Source organism: Cygnus atratus, chromosome 15, assembly GCF_013377495.2.
Source record: "Cygnus atratus isolate AKBS03 ecotype Queensland, Australia chromosome 15, CAtr_DNAZoo_HiC_assembly, whole genome shotgun sequence".
NCBI classification, from domain to species: Eukaryota; Metazoa; Chordata; class Aves; order Anseriformes; family Anatidae; genus Cygnus; species Cygnus atratus.
In genome coordinates, this window is record NC_066376.1 from 11,915,079 (window position 1) to 11,933,180 (window position 18,102).

General features: G+C 44.8%; 1 protein-coding gene across 2 annotated transcripts in view; it reads right to left on the reverse strand.

The window, feature by feature from the left end:
* Nucleotides 1-18,102, reverse strand: part of ADCY9 (adenylate cyclase 9) — an 84,017-nt gene that overhangs the window by 40,701 nt on the left and 25,214 nt on the right. The window lies entirely within an intron of this gene.

The following is an 18,102-nucleotide window of genomic DNA, read 5'->3' on the forward strand; positions in this document are numbered from 1 at the left end:
AAGAGCTAAGACTTTAGGCATTCACTTCCAAGCTGTAATTTGAGATTGGACATTAACTCTTTGCTTCTGGAAAAGATTTACAGCCTGTTTCTCAATGATGTCTGGACTGATATTCTACCTCTGAAAACCACCCTGTCTTCCTCCACTTGCATTCTCCATTTCTCACAGAGCTGTTGTGAAGCTCGCTTAATGCTGGTAGCACATTGCAAAAGGAAATGGCGTTTAAGTGCTAGAAATTCTGATGGGTTTTCATAGTCAACGCAGACTTCACATTTCTAAAGAACAAACTCAATCTCTCATACACCCACACGCACTCTCTGCAACTGTTGCATGAAGTGAAGCATAATTGGAAGCCAGATCCTGTACTAAAGGCCAGGCTGGTAAATACCGTGTTGTATCAAGCTGATCCATACCAAAAATCTGTTCAAAAAATACGGATCTGAGTTTGGTTCAGAATATTCCTTATTTCACTTCCTTGATACTTTGCATTACAATATTCTGGGCTATTCCTAGGCACAAAGATGGAGAAGGAGCTGCTCACCACGCTCCTTCCTGAATTGAAATGAGACAGTTTTATTGCTGCTCTGTGGGAAATCTCCCACCTGGCACAGACAGGCACTGCCACGCTCCGAGAAGCGCAGGAGGACCAGCTCCCGAAACGGGCAGTGCTCCTTATTTTGGGGTCCCAGCTGTTGCCCCATGCGATTCTGAAGCCAAGCCCTCCCTGCCTGGCCTTGGAGGAGACGTCCTGCGCTGGCTCGTGGGTCCTGCATCTGGGTCAGCAAATCTCCTGGCTTTAGATGCCCAACACCGCTCATACACAAGATGATCTACTGCGTCTGGTTGCCTCCTCCTATAGGACAAAAGCCGGACACAAACACTCCAAGCTCCAGCCCTTGGAAGACAGCATGTTTCTGTTCAAGTAACAGCTGACGTTATGATAAAGGTCATTCTCTTGCAACTTTCTTTGGAAAGATTCTATAAACGTTTTTCTGCCTTTGACACGTAATACAGACAGGACTTTGTCTGTAAGCTTTCCAATACAAATAAGTTAGAAATACTAATAGCAGTTTTTCAGCTTCTCTGTTTATTTCCCAAGTACCTCACACTGCTCAGCACTTGCCCAGCCTGTGCAGAAACCCGCGTTCGCATGGGCCCTGTGCCTGAGGTGCTGCATGGGACCCGACCTTCATTTTACATTGGTTACAGCAGCCCTTGGATCCTACTTGGCGGCAGCGCTTCGTAAAATCCCGGGCTGCTGCTGCTGGCTTCCAGATGTTGGGCTGTCTCTAAACCTTACGCTGATGGGGGTTGTCATGTAAAGAATTCACCGCAATCAGCTTACAATTGTATGTTTACTGGGGTAAAAGCTAGAGCATTAAGTTTTCTACTTCTATTTTTAAATGCTACCTTAAAGCAACACGATTATTTTGCCACTATGATTCCCTTTTCTTTTCTTTTTTTAAGCACATGCATTTTCTTTGTTCCTTTATACTTTTAAGGAGGCATTCTTTAATGCTTTTCTCCTGTTTTCCTGTGTTGCACGGCAGAATTACTTTGCCAACGCATCACACAGAAGTAAAATCATCGCTGGTTTGAGCTCCACACCAAGAAAAAAGCGCCAAGGCCACGGGGCTGCCACAACAGAGGCCTGCTCTGGGGGAGCAGCCCTGCGCTGCTCTGCCCCACAGGTGGCTGGTGCCGGGCTCCAAACTGGCCGAGGGGGCACCGGGTGACCACAGAGCCTCCCTTACTCCCTCCTCGTGCTCCCCAGCCCCACCATGCTCACCAAACACGCAGCACTACTCGAGAGGTGTCCCCGGCATTCAGACAGTGGCAGGGCTCCTCCGAGCACTTTGGGCTAACAAATGTAACTTACTTGAAGGACTGGTGTTTCAGGAAAGTAAATAAGTGAAAAAGGTTATTTTTTGAGAATTAGGAGGTTTAGAAACCTTTATTGAACTTTACTAATATTACCTACCTAATACTTGGTCATTAAATAGTTCTTACAATAGGGAAACTGCATGCTTTGGTATTGCTTGCAATTCTGTGACACCTCCTCAAGCAACTCCTGGTAAGTCTGAAGTGTATTGGTATAAAAAAGGGCTATTAATTCAGCAGAACTCTATTGATGCAATAAAACGTATCAGACAAGAGGCGTAATTTTCCTTCTTTTACATACCCAGTGAGCTCTTCCAGCCACACTGTCATCTTCCATACAAACAGGGTGCAGCAGGAAGAACATTCGCATCACCGTGCAGCAGGTTTACATCAGTTAGGTAACTCAACAGTATGAAACAAATAAGCCAGCAACGAAGGAGCAGCTATTTTCTGTGAGATACAGCAAATGGTGCAAGTTTTGGGGTGTGCTGCTGCACGACAATTCATCTCACAACATTACAATGAAGAAAGTGCTATGAAATGCCACTAACAAAGATAAAGCTTGTCCTTCTTTCCCCTCCTGCCAGTCTCCTTTTTATAATAATTCCCTTCCCCCAGATTTATTCCAAAGAAATGCTGAAAAATAACACAATTTTAAGCTGCCTGATAGCGAGTACGTGCTCTGGCAGGCTTTACCCTGCAGCACGTCTCTGCTTTTTCCAGAGATGGCTCCTGGAAGCACAGACCGGGAAGGAGCTGGCTCATTCCTTCACGGGGACGTATTACATCTGACCGGGGGCACAGCATCCACCATCTGATTTATTCAGTATTTTCTGCCCAGGAGAAAATGAGCAACATCGTGTGTCTCTGAACAACACAAACCGTTTCCTTCACTCATCTTCAGCTTCTGGGAATCTGACAGTGCTATAAAGAGTAACAGCTCCTGTGCACCGAGCCAAGCCATTTACTGCTGGAGTTCGACCATTTTGAACGTTGCCACGGCAGCGTTTGTGGAAGTGCATTTTTGACAAAGTAGTTAACAGGTGAGATCCGCACAGAACTACGGTGGGTTTATGACTGCTGCTAACATTGAATTTTGGAAGCATTAAGAAATGGCTGCATTTTGCTCCTTTCTTCTGCTAGCTTTGCTTTCCTTTTTATCGGCGGCCCTCCTCTGAAGCTATGAAGACAGAAACCCACTCCCAGTACCAAAACACCACACCTAACAACAGCAAAACACCTCCAAGCTCACAAACAAACAAAATTATGAGGAAGGCTGTGCATAAACATCCCTGTCTTGTTAACCTGCTTTTGGTAGCATGAAATAAAACACCCCCAGGGGAGCAGAGGCAGAGGCAGCCCAGCAGTAGGCCGCTGCAGCGCGGCCTCCCCACACCCCCGCCCTATGCTCTGCTGCGGGCAGCGGGCCCGGGAGCCGGCGGGACCTGGCCTGCTGGCACGGGTAGGGGCAAGAGGACGTCCCAGTCACTTCAATTACTTCGCTTCATTCCTTCATTGGGCCTGACGTGCACGGTGGCACAGGCACTGCTCCATGCCTCTGTGAAGAGGAGATGTCTTCTCCTACAGAAGGCCTCAAGAAAGCGGGGCTAATACCAACATCGGTGAGCAAATTCCTTGGTAAAATAAGATTCCTGCATCAAGTGCTGATGCTTCACCTGTATGGAATCAAGGCTTCTTAGCTCTCTGTTGATAGCAGACAGGAAAATTACTTTCTCACTGGCAAGCTGTAGCATACCTCTCACCTCTCTAATCTAATGAACTTCAAATTCTTCTGAAACCCTTCTCAGTACTGATACTGAAGAAGAGACACCAAAAAATCACGACGATATTTCAGTCGTTGCCTCACTGATTCATTTAATGGAAATATAACCCCGTTCTCTGTGCACATCCCTGTTCCTCCCCCTGAATCACTTCACCTTTTTAGCTGTGCTGCTAGGAAATGGCAGTTAGCGAACAGGGCACCTTCCTTTGTGGAATAACTACTTCCCAGTAGCCCTCTTTTCTGTAAAATTAGTAACATTCCTGGTATTGGTGTAATAAAATCCAAATTACTCCAATTATGCCCCCTTTTACCAAACGGCTTTATATTAATGATTCTTTTTCATTCTTCATCCTTCCGTTATTTCCCAGAAATCTACTCACTTTAATCATTTAATCATATTTCTTTCCAAATAAATTATTTTGTGAATTTACGCTTATTAAATAATGAGTTCTATTTTCACAACCCACTAACTTTGCAGTCTGTTACCACCCAAAATCAGAATTCACATGTAATCTGTTCCTACCACATGAGAGAACCACCGTGACTGCCCTTCCTACGCCAGAGCGAGGACATACAGCAGCATCTTTCCAGATAGAAAGTAATATTAATAACCTGCCCTAGTCTGCTGTGATGAACGGTGTTAGCTATTACCTCCCAATAATTTCGTATCTCATTTTATAGAACTCTGGTACAAGTATCTCGTGCAGCAGTACAGGCAGCTCATCAAAAAGCTCTGCATTTCAGGGCTGGCTTTACCTCCTTCCTTTGTAAGTAGCTCAGTACTCACTCACTTTCAAGGTTATGCTTCTTCACAATCAATCATCTCTTGCTTTCTCTTTTTAAAAACCACAATGCAAAGTTTTCTCCACACCCCATCTTCTTATTTTGCCAAAAATCCAGGAGTGAGAAAACTGGTATTCAGCCCCGGCCATTCCAGGGAGAGGAAACCGAGACCGATTTTAGTTTTCCTCATATAATAAAATATGTTGCCATACAATTTCGAGGCTCCTTATGAACCAGAGCTCGCTGTGCATTTCACTAAAGATCCAATCTGGAAATGGGCAAACGCATAATTGGGAGTCCTTTGCCTAGCTGCACAGCCAACATACCACAAATCAACCGAGGCATCTTCAAAGAGGGCCCCAGTAACCAAACTGAATGCACTGCCAAGAAATGCGCAACTTTAAATGAAAATAAGGGTTGTTACTTCTGTAATAATAGTTTTTTCCTATTTTGCAATCTTAATTTGCCAACAGATTGTTGCATTTAAGAACTAACTTCTGAGTGTTTTTCTTCTTGAAGATTCTCATAATTTCAAGATTAAAGCATTTGTGCACGCTGAAATTAGAGGAGAAAAATCTCCAAGGAACGTCCTTAGCTGGGCAGCAGCATCTGGTAAATACAAACTGGATAATCAGAAGGCTTGTGATATCCCCACAGAACATCTTTCAGTCGATTGAACTTTCAGAGTGGAAACACTGTGCACTAGCAATAATTCTCCACCTCAACTTGCTTAAGTCGCTTAGGATTTTGTTTTTAGAAATTTAGGCATGTAAAGACCTCTAGGTATATTTTGAATTTCAAGGAAGCTGCCACATTGCAATTGGATCGCCCAGAGAGAAAATCGCTATTGAGCACTTTGGCAACTGGGAAAAGAAAAATTAGCAAAACGAACCAAACCAAAAAACCTCTTTCTGCTTGAGTGCCCGAACCAGCCCCGAGAGCTCGGGGCTGTGCACCGGAGCTGCAGGGCGAGCGCTCTCAACACCTTCCTGCATGGCGCGGCGCGGGCAGGCGATCAAACATCTGCTCGCTCGTGCTGAACAAAGGAGGGCGCAGAGATTCCAAGGCAGAACCTTACAAGTTTCCTCCATGGCATTGTGCCCAGGATGGGGAGTTATTAGCCTGATCTTTAACTGCAAGAGGAGTGGCTTTTCCAGCAAGTTTACGAGATGCTCACATAGTGGAAACAATTACCTACCCAGCCCGCCAGCTGTGCCAAGGAGTTTATCTGATTTCCTGAAGGAGCCACCAGTGGCTGTGTTTAAACAACATGAGATACAGCATCGAAAGGAGAGCTGCTCGCCCTCACTCCTTGGGCAAGATCAGAAAGGAAGGAAGGAGGACTGGACCTGATATTTTGTCCTTATGTTTAATCTCTACTCCAGCTGTTAGGCTGCATCAGCTCCCACCCCAAAAACCTACAGGCGCTTCTTTCGCTACAACATGCAGAGCCCCCAATGCCTGGGCTCTAATAAACAAGCCTACCTGGAAAAGCACTTCGAATGTATGGAGCAATATTTCCTGTGACTAAAATTAGAAAGGGAATTTATGAGCCTACTTGTTATCTTAGGACTCTGGAAAGCAGAAACAATGATAATAAGAAACAGAACTTTACAGGCTGGAAATACAAAAGAAACTCCCCCCCCTCCCCCAAGAAAAAAAAAAAAAAAAAAAGAAAAAACCCAAACCTATCTTCATAATCTCAGAAGAAGGATTGCAAAGAGCCAGAGAAACCAGAGGCATCTTCTGTATTATGGAAAACCACTGTTTTTCTTATGCCTCCTTTGTTTAGCAAAACGCTTGCTTTTGATCAGCTAACAGACAACAGTGGGCTTGGAATATGCTGATCAACAACATGTGTGTAATTTTGGTGTTCGACATCTGCCAGCGGGGAGCCGGGAGCCCTGCACCCAAAGCCACGGTACGCAATTGGAGCTGTGCTGCAGGCACAAGGCTGCAGCCGGCCGGCCTCCCTCGAGCCTCACAGCTTCCTCCTACCTGCGTGAGGGACAGGAAAACGAAGCACAGAGCGGGGGAAAGAATCCTGTGCAGATCCAGCGAGGGCGAACGGCTCGAACCACTAATCCAACTGCAACAGCTGCCTCAGGAGTGTATTTACGGACCTGCTCATAAACTGTCCCTGCCCAGGCTTTAGGGCTGCCTTCATTTATTGTCTGCTCCACTGCTTTGGTGCCAGTGTGCCACTGACCATGGTCTGGAAACGAAGGGCAGATGGGCCCATTCCTGGGCAGCTCCCTTGGTTTCTGGCTCAGTTTTACTCCCTTCAGCACACAGTCTGATGCCTTGAGAGGAAAGAAGGGCTTTGGTTCAAAGGGCAATCTTGGGATTTTTCAGTCCTGCCCTGGGAACTGGGTGCTCCATGCGGGAAGCCGAAGGTCCAGCCAATTCACTAATGGGCTGTAGATACCAGATGATCCCTGTCCTAAGGATTCCTCACAAAACTTGAGAGAGATACAGCATTCCTACACGTAAGGCAAAAAGAGGGCCCAATTCCAGCTGTAGGTCATTTGGGACCAAAGATGCTACCTGGCTTGTACTTGCACTATTCAATCTCTGTAATACCTCTGTGAAAACAAATTCCGTGATTCAACTATGTGTGTTCATAAGCACCTGCTATGTTATTGGCATTATTTTTCACACTTATTGGCTATCCCTTTGCCCTCTGCGTTAATTTCAATGGCTGGGAAGGAACGAGCGTGGCAGAGATGATGGCATTTTGGAACCGAAGAGCTGCCAAAATGAGAGTCGACCAAGCACACAGGAGCTCAGCTTCTTCAGGGGGTTGAAACGTCTTCAAAAATTACCATACTCCTACAGCCCAATCTGTTTTCTGAAAATATAACTAAAGACTAAGGAAGCAGGAATTGAATCTAAGAAAGCAGCCCGCTTGGAAACCCAGCAAGTTCAAAAACACATGGCTAAGGCAACATCCAACCCCTGCTTCTGCCTAGCACTCCATGTAACAAAGGCAGGACCTTGTCCGGGGAGCCAGGAGCCCCCACGTACCGCCCTTGCACTACATTGTGGCTGGCAGGCAGCAAGCTGCGGGGAGCCTCCGAGCGCTCCCTCGCAGCCCCCTGCAGCCAAGCTGTCGGTCTGGCATCTGCAAACATCCCCTGTGCCTCTGCCCACGCAGGGAGCCCTGCCGCTCCCCACTGCCCGAGGAGTGCCACGATCCCTCAGGGATATGCAGCATCCACTTCCCAAACGTCCCTTTGTTTCATAATTAAGTACACTAAAATGGTTTCTAACCTAAAGCTGCATTGTGCTGTGGAGGGATGCAAGTGATCAGACGGCTGCAGAGAGGCCACCTCCAAGGCAAGGACCTCAGGCAACCCGTTTTAACAACAGCTTCATAAAGCAGAGATCCGTGGAGAGGCAAGGATTTCTCGAGTAAATTCCAGCCCTCTAGACGGGATAATTACGCACAACCACAGGCATGCCAGAGCTGTCTCAAGCTCTACGTTCCCTCCTGCCCACCTCACGCTGGTGTACCTCGGGGCCGTGGGACAGCCGCACCGGCCCTGCATGGCAGACAGGATTTCCTAAGATGAACAGAGAGGGGTCCAAGCAAAAGTTTTGTCAGCTCCAGGCTCTCAGGGATGGAAACTGATTTCTTTTAAACTAAAAGGCATGGCCTTACTGAAAGCAATTAGAAGTTTATAGAAATTCCACCCTGGAAAACTGCACTCAGGACCAGAAATTTCACCTATCCTTTTGATTGATATTTTAGAAATGAAACATAGCAAGCATGCACGATGCACAAAAGGATTCCAGTACAAAACAATAGTCTGATGCAACCGGAGTCTGCTCGGGCACTCAGTAACAAAGTGAGCTATTGTGGCCCTTGGTACTAACATTTTTAATAGGATCCAGACAAGAGCACGCACCAATTTAAACAAGATTTTAGCAGTCTATTTTGTTACGCTGCTGCAATCTCTGCGTGTTGACAGGACTACAATCAGGCAAATTCCTTCCCTCTTGCATAATGCAGGTAGTCTGGGCTCGATGTGCTAAATCAGCATTTTATTTAAAGCAGGGCAATCCTACAGGCTAATTACGCCCTCACTAAGAGCCATGCGACTTCACCGCTCTCCGTGGACTTTCAGACAAGGAAGCCTAAACCAAATAAGAATTGCAAGCAGACCTGCTAGGAGCTGGTGGGTTCTGCATGTGTAACTTGGTTTAAAAAAAAAAAATTTAAAAAGGTAAAGGGAAAAAAAAACAGATGCAATACTGTCAACAACACTTTTCATTTTTTTTTTCCAAGCAATTGATAAAATAATACTGAAGGCACACGTTAAGTACCAACATTTTTGCTTAGGTCAAAATGAAGAGAGATCATCTTGGGCATCCAGTGACGCATACAGGAGAGCTCTAACTCAAAAGTTCCTAAATATCCATCACATATTGGTCAGAAGGACCCTTCTCATTTCACCTTTCCTCAGTATTGGGTAGCTACAGCCATAACGTGTCACCTCTTCCCATTACCAAAAGCACAGACCAGCAGCAGTGGCAAGGCACAGCAGTGCTTTAGGAAAGGCAAACCCTGCTCCATGGCAGCACACTAAAAAGCTCTCCCCGCCTTGCTCCATGCTGGCTTATTCATGCTCAGGCATCTTTGGGAAGATCCCTGCACCCTGCAAGTAACCTCCAATATTTCACTGAAAAGAATGCGAGGTGGAAACGTTCTGCAGACAACAAGAATGCTTTGTGAACTTTCACCAAAGTACATTTACGGAAATTACCTTGAGTAAAAGTTCATTAACTTGATTAGCCTAAGTCAGACTCAGAAAAATAAAAGATTTTTCCTTAAGGGATCAAATCAAAAGTAGTAAATTTGCACATCACAGATAATTCCTACATTAGAAGTATGAGCTTTTTGTTGTTGCTGTTGTTTTTTTTTTTTAATACATTTCTACACCCGGTTTCAAAGTAAAGAAGATGACCATTTTTTTCACCCATCATCAGAGCCTACCCACACAGTTTGAAGAATTACTGTTGGGATCAAGCGTTTGTTCAATGCATCTTCCCATTTTATTTTTAAGACCAATGAGCCGACAGCAATCATGTACCCTCTTTCTCCCCGAGGAAGCATCCCCAGACTGCTGGCAGTGGAGGGGCCGGAACCCTGTGAGATTTTTGTCCGAGTGGGCTGCAGGGACCAGGCAAACAGGAACGGCATTCGCGCTTCTGGATTCCCTCGTTTCACAATCCCACCCCCAGCGCTGCGCCTTGTGCAATACAAACAGGCATTTGTAATTCAAGGTAGGTTGTTATGAATAACATACGCACCGCTTGTTTACATGGCCAACAGTTTTAAATGGTTACTAATTCAGTAGTGAAAAATAAAACTAACGCAAATAAAACTGCTGCGAGAGGCGCTTTAAAATAACAATGGATAGTAGCTGTATAAACACAGGTAAGGTGGTGAAAATGAAACCCCTGCATGCAGCCACCGTGTAAGCATGCATCACCATACGGCTGTGCTTTTAATTTAACTGGCAAACTTCAGCCACAGGGTATACGAAGTACCTCTAGAACACAGGAAAGATTAATTTGAGAGCCAGTGCCGAGAAGAACTACTGTTCTGAGATTGTGAATGTTGTGTCTCCCCGAGCAGAGAGTATCGTCTTTTCAACCAGCTTATTTCCCTTCCTTAACTATGAGATACTAACAAGCCCTCGCCAAAATAAAGAATTTGAAAGCTTCAAAACAAAGTTAAAAAGAAAAGGGAAATTGTTCCAGAGTTATGTTTATTCACACAGTCAAAACCTTTCCAAAATCCCTTCTATTCCTTCCCGCATAACATCAGGACAACCAGAGACTGCCCAAACGGTAGGCTTGTTAGAGCCCTCAGCAAGAAAACCAAGCCTGCTGAGAATCCACTTTGATCCTCCAGGCACGGCAAGCACCTATACTCAGAGAAGTCCACAAAGCCGAACAGCAGTATGGTGATGTCTCCCTGGACATTCCCTGCTGCCCTCCCCAGTCTCGCCGCTTCCTGGTGAGTTTCGTCCCTTACCACAAGGCGAGGATGTGCGAGGCGGGCAGGATGACCCCCTCCTGGCTCCGGGGACAGAGAACAAACCTGCTGTCGCATGAGAAGCTGCCGAGTGTCTTCAGGCTGTCGTCAAAGCTTGTCGTGTATGGGAGCCACGCACTCGGGCCAGGACAGATCCAAGCCAGTGCAGGTTTCTTGCACACAGACTTGAAACCATGTTACTTCTGCTCTTGTGCATTCATCACAAATGCTCATCACTATCCCATTTAGCAACTTGTACTTCACCACATAATGTAGCATGATCCAAATCATAATTTCGATGAAAGACGTCTAGAAAATGTAGCACATATGTAGCAAATTCTTTCATCCAAACACACCTGGTTCAAACACACCTGATTAAATTTAGCTTGAGATTTGTCACTGGTTACTCAATGAACTCTCTTGATTATCATTACATCTCATCACTAAATCTACCCATTGTGAATGATGCTAAAAATAAAGTAAATACAGTCAAATGCTCATTCTCCAAATACAAGTGCTGACCGTTTCCTTTGGCTTGTCACTGTTTGAAATGAGTGCGCCCTCAACAAGTCTCTGCCCACTACTGATGCTCACATCAATCTTAATACCAAAAAATACCACCACTACTGGCCGACAGGTAAGTAGAAGTCTTGCAAGTGGCACAAAATGGGTGAAATTAGCACTTCAGTTGTTCCGAGGTTTGGATATTTCACCAGTCTGCATTTGGACCAAGCCTGGCGGCCTGCTTCACATCGCAGCCAGCTCCGCCGGCTGCTCATGCCCCGTATCACCCAAAGGATGCTGGTTTCATCCTTTGCAAAAACATTCTCAGACTTCGTGCTAATAATTAGCTGATTACATTTCAAACTTCCCTCGGGCTAGAAGTTATTACTGGGGAGTACAGGAATGCGTCTGGAATGCAAAAACAAGCGGGGTGAAAATCAGTGGGCTCTGAGCTGGTATAAATAGATAGCTTGCTACGGAAACTCATCGCCTCTCAAAAAGCAAAACCACAAGAAAGTAGCCCACTATCTCCCCTAGCTAATCTACTGGTGAACCGATTTAGTCTCCTAGCCCTTACGAAGAAGCATCTCTGCAAAAATTTCCATATAAACAATGTTTGTGCTACACTGGCATGCACGGTAGCTAACTACCCCAGGTAAACTCTTGAAAAACTGGTGTAAGAGAGAAAATCCAAGATAGGCCGAATACTTCACATTTTGGAAAGAAAGATATATACGCCTATTCAGAGTGATTCAATATAGTTAAAGCAAGCTAAACCTGACCTTTGTGCACCACATCACATTCAGGAATCTTTTCTAGATAAAACTAAGGGCTTGCAATAAGCAGTACACACAACTCCAGAGCATGTTCTTTGATGGTACCCTTGCCCTCCTGACATTCAATCGTGTTCTTATTCTTATTTTGCAAGGTTAGCTTGGTTCAAGACTTAAGCGATTGCTTTTACCGTATTCAAAAATTCTGATGTGATTTCATAAGAAACAAGCGTTCCATAAAAGTAAGCCATGACTTGAAAAAGATGAATATTCAGCTAAATTAACATTTTTATTATTATTTTCATGCAGAAGCTTTCTTTATAGTTGCATGCTACTACATAACAGGCTTACTGACGGAAAGCTCCTGTTACAAAAGCCTATTTTAGTGCATGTAAATTCCTGCGTCGCCCTCCCTCCCTGTAGAGCCTGGCACCTGCAAGCAGAGTGTTGAACACGAGCTCTGCACACGCGGCACGGAAGTCTGTTCTCTTCTTCCAGCCCCTCTGCGCGGGCAACGACAGCAGACACCAAGCAAGCAGCCCTGCCAGGTGCCTGTGCAAAGAGCCCTGGGATCTGTGGGGATCGGGGGGGAGCAGCCCCTGGCTGGATTTCTGGCAGCTCTGGGCCAGTGCTGTGCTACTGAATCACCCGCCCGACGGAGTCGTTCCTTATTTATTTGAAGATCCAGGCATTCAAAAACAAAATTCCTCAATGAAGAGTGAGGTATTTTGTGGGATTACTCTCTCCCTGAGGTTAGGGATCAGGGCTTCTGAGAAACATGATGAATCACAGTGGCTTAGCTTACTCATCTTAAAAAGCTTTTTTTTTTTTTTTTAACTGATAACAAGCAATTTTTTTTTCTTTTTTTTCCAAATATATCTAATCTAAGAAACGCTATGAGCTTGTTTGAACAAGAAGGAGAGTATGCTTTTCATTACCTTCACACTTATATATACCATTTTATGTAAAGGGACAATTTTATAACCGACCACTGACACTTTTTAGCATCTCCCTGAGATAAGCAGTCTAATCTCTTGTTTTAGAAGCAGATGCACGTCCAGAATACAGCAAGGCAGCTGCAAAACTCACAGAGGTGTATGGGAAGGTTCAAAACAGAAAAAACGATGGTGGTAAATCTCCCTTTAGTTTGCACGTCTTCCTTCCTTCAAGGAAACTGAAATTAAAGAACTGACATTGTGAAATTAAAGACACCAATATCATAAAATGATTTTAAACAGAGTGCATGGCATCCAGGTTAGTGTGTAGGATGCTTGGGACACATATCCCCCATCTCTGCCTATCTCTGGCATTAAAACCTCAATCACACAGGTCTATGCCTCAGTTTTCACCTCATTTTTGTCTACAGTGAGATCTCTACACTTTGTTGGCATTTCACCTTACTCCTGGGTGGATTTCTGACTGCACTTCTTCCCATCTATTTGCTCCTGCACACTCTTATTTCTTAACCAGCAATATGAAAATTATGGAAGAACTTTATGTCAAAATAAACGAGTCTCTTCTCAAACCATTAAATCTATCAAGCTTTGTTAAACTTGTTCAATCAAAGTTTAATCACTGAAAAGTTAAAAGTAGACAAATACTTTGAAAAAATAAATCATTTTTAATACACAGGAAGGCATGTCAGTGCCTGGGCAGCATGTAGAGGAGAGAGATTTTTCTCCCCTAAAAAACATCATCATAGGATGTCTTAGAAATACCAGGAAAATCAGGACTCTAAATATATTAAGATGTATGCGAGCATCCAGCTATGCATTGCTAATGTAGCAGTCTTCCACTGGAGCTTATATAACCATCATCTCTTCGGCAGCAAAACCCAAAGTCACGCCAAAACGTGCAAGAGAAAGCTACTTGCACCACGCAGCTGCCTATTTCTGAAGCAGATCTCATGGCCCCCCCAGCACGGAGCTGCGATCCCCGCAGGACAGAATAGCCCCGCGGGTGGTGTGCGCGGCCCCACACGTGATGTGCTGCTCACCACGCTTCCCCGGGCTGCAAGACCCTCAAACAAGGCTTCAGAACAAACAGCATTGCCTTGCACAGCACTGAGTCCAACCTTAGACAAACTTTTGGCGCTACCCCATCAATTGATGCCTTTTTTTCCCTGCTGCCTAGTCCAAAAAAGAACATTTTAATTTCTCATTGATCCAGGCCGCTGGTATTTCATGCCAGAGTTCACTTGGGAAACGGGAACGGGAGTATATAAACTTAGAGCTGAGAAAGGAAATACTTTTCTAATAGTTACTGGAGGGCTCCACTGAGTCATAGCCATCTACTGAAGGTATTACACAACAACTGGATGTCCTGTTTGTAGAATATGAAGGATATATAGAATATGGAGATCAAATAGTGTTTTGTTTAAAAGAATTTCTTATCTGAAGCATATATATATATATATATATATATTATTATATATTTTTTTTAATTAATGAAGCTGCCAGAATCTTAAGGAGCAAGCTCTGGTTTTGAAAGGAGGTGTGCTTTTCATCTTTTATGTCAGAAGCATAAAAAGTTGTTTACTTTAGAGGGAAATGGATTATTTCAAGTCTGCTCTCCCATTAGCACCAAAGCACAAGCAAGGCATTTGTCTTTTCAGCTGAAGCTGCATGGTGCACACCTCCAGAGTAGCTGCTCTTTCTCTAGGAGGCAAACCAGCAAGCACAGAAGCCTGGAAAAAAACACGTTGCTGAAAAAAAAGAATTAATCTTAATCTTTTGGTGGGAAGCCTGTGTTGCTTTTAGATTTCCATTTTATCTACTGGAGGGTACAGCGAGTTCAGGAAAACATTTGCCAGCTCTAGCAGGGAACTGCTGCGAGGACCAGCACAATAGCCACGCTCTGTTCGAGACAACAAGGTGACTGCAGGAGTTCAGCCGAGGGGCCCCAAACAACATCAGAAACCAAATACGATCTCATGGAAAAAAACAGCGTCTCGGGAAGACATGCAATAGCTACTGCTCTCAAAAGCAAATAAATAAAGACACTGGGTACTGAAGTACATCTATTTTTGCTGGATGCACTAAAAATGCTATGCAGGGACGCTGGAGCCCAGCGATCCCAAAAGAGAGGAGCCTGCACTACAGCAACCGCCCTGAGAAACCGACCCTTCCGAATGCTTTAGCTCACGTCTGCTTCTCCGAGAAAACCAACTCAGAGGGGAACATCCTCTCCCAGTCCAAACCACCGTGTCCTCCCCGAACACTTTTCAACACCTTCACGTGCTGTGGGCCCTGGGAGCTCCTCTCCACGTGCCCATGGCTCCTCGAGCGCCTGCAGCGCTGCTGCTGGTGCATCGCAGCCCGCCCGGCGGTCAGTGTCCCCGCACGCTGTGCTGCGGGTCAGGGCAGCGGAGAGAAATGGTTCTTGTCGTGCTCGTGGCAGTGCCGCTGAGAGCAGCCCCTCAATCATGCTCTTCAGCCTCCTGAGCAAGGAACCAGGTTGCAGGAATTACTGCACCAAAATAAATACTAAGGCAGAGTCCAAGTCCTTTCAAAACAGCTAAGATCCTCTGTGCATCTACGCAGCCTGCAGGAAGGGGGCAGGAGGCTGATTTCCCCCCTCAGCCTCTCCGAAGGAAGGTTGGGCACTTGCCCCTGCCCGCTCTGCCAAGCTATAGGGATGGTCTGGTTGGTGGAAGCTGAGAGGCAAAATACTGGAGAAAGTTTCACCGTGGAGTGCAAAAAAGGGAGACCAGAGAGGCTGTGCGGTCTCCGTCCTCAGAGAGATTCCCAAACAGCTGGACAAGGGCCTGAGCTCCCACGTCTGAGCAGGAGTTGGCCAAGGCACCTTCTGAGGCTCCTTCTAACCTCTGCTGCTCCATGAAACCTAAGGACTGCCACATGGAAAGTTATAGGAAAAGTCCTCTTTGTTGTAAAGATCAGCTGTGTGCCTGTGCCTGCTTGGTTTAGGTTTTCATGGACTCAGCAGAAGAAGCAGAGAAATTTTCCTGGTGTTCTTCAGTTTAAAAAGCCCTCTTCATGTCCCGATCTTCACCAAGAAAGGCCACACCAGGACAGCTTCCAATAGACGAACTTTCTCAGTTCAGGTAAATCTCTGACTGACAAAAACCACAGGCGAACACCGCCCCGGAGCCACCACCGGTTTCAGAACAGCAGCCTTACACACACACCGCTGCCTCCTGTCAACCTCTGGCTGCTGCAAGGAACTCTGCAGGCCTGTACGTTCTCAAATAGCTTTTCCAGTTGAGATTTCAACCTGTTTCCTTCAAGGATTTATTGCTATTTCTTCAGAAAGAACACTGTTTATCATCATCCCACTCTACTCTCTGGCTGGGGAATTTCTGCCATAATCTTGCACGTCCTTGGAAAATGCAGACCACATATATCGAATTATATTTATGCACTGAAGGCTTCAAGAAACACCTTCAGTGAGTTGCCTACACGGAGCAGGTCCTTCCACGTTGCTTCTGATAAGCAGCGATTATCTGGATTTCAAGTCACGTCACTGAAATAATACAGACTTGAGATGAACTGGTTCATCTAACTCGAAGCACGAGGGTTACATGTGAAAAGTAGCGATTTAAAATGCTAAAGTAGTTATTTTTATCACTCCTCTCACTTTAATTTAAAGCAGGACAGCACTACTAACAATGCTGGGTGCTAGTATTGTTGAAGAGCAACGGGAACCAATCGTTTGTTCAGGAGGAGAGCGAGCGGAAAGCCAACGAGCAATTTAGAGCCTCCTTCAACTCTGCCTGAAGCAGTTTCAACCACATCCTGGATACTCAAAACCCAAATTATCTCCAACACCTTACTCCTGCCAAATACACTAATTTTTCTCTCATCGTCTTGGAAGTCCCTAGCTCTCACATTCTCAACAACTATTCCAATACCAGTTAACACGATGAATAAAAAGTATGCAGCACATCAAATTCAAAAATCTGGGAACAGCTCTTGCAGCTCAGAATCTGCTATGCAGATTTTATTACTCTTTTTCACAGTTCGGCAGGGTGTACTTGAAGCAGCTGCCTACTTTCCAGTTCAAAAGAACATGAAGCCCTTATCTAGCACCACACTGCACATTTCCAGGTTGAAGGAGAGTCCAGACCACAATTTAATGAAACAATATTCGGATTCTCACTCTTCACGCATACCTCCATAAAACTCCCACTAACTGCACATATCACAGCAATATTCTGTTAGTAAAAAAAAAAAAAAAAAAAAAAAGTTAGGTCTTGTACTTCACTTGTTTTCCTTTAGAAATTTGTAATGCATAAGGATTTTGCAACGAAAAAAAATAAAGAGGTTGAAAACCATCATGGAATGAGAGAACTGCAAACAATGAAATCATGTAAAGCCTTCATGGTAAAGTCATTTTTAATTCAGGTTTAATTGAAATATAGCAGCCTAGGAAATTATGGTTCTAAACCACAAACAAGCGAGGGAATGTTTAGTAACCCCAGGCAAAAATCCCCTGGCCTCTCCAGCAGCACAGTTCAAGCTCGAAGCTTTACGTCTATTTATAGACCTCGGGCACATATCACTACAATAGCTGATTGTGCTTTGCAGCTGTTTTGTATATCTAGAAGGGCAGGAAAGAACAGACTGCACTTTGATCATTCCCTTTTTTGGAGTATTAAAACAACAACAAAAATGCCATTAGAAAGGACTCCGTATTTTTGAACCACAAGGGTACCTGTTCCAAAAGCCACAGCTTACGCTAAACATGTAGCGCAGAGCTAACATGGTCAATTGTTTACCATTATTATAAATACGGACAGCAGAAAATATTTATTCTAGAAGCATGCAAACTATTTCACCTATCACGAGAACATATGCCAAATCTAATTATAGGAGCCTCTACTCCACAAAGCATCTGTTGTTAAGTGACACACATAAAATTAAGATGCAAACAAAGCAACTGCATTGTAAATTAGCACACACAATTGCTCGGGAAATAAAAGAAATGCGGCATTGGCTCAAGATATCACTGAGGGATACGAATTAACTACACACAACCTATAAAACCTGTTGGTATTAAAGCTTTCAAAATACACCTAAATGCACTGGAGCTACCGCTGCTAAAGACAGGAATGTACTGCTCACGAAGTGGAATCAGTGATCCCCGTGCCACAAAGCATACCAGTGCTTTGGGAGCTCTGTGGTTAGGGCAGCATCTATCAGCCACTCTTGCCAGAACAGCGGCACACACACTGCTTTATTGTCCATCATCCTGTTTTTTAGCTGTTGCACTAAAAATATACCAGCCTACTATCTTACCTATGCGAGGTGCTTCCAGAACAGTTGTTAAAAACAAAACGCCAAACAAAACCAGAACAAACGGAGTCACAGCCA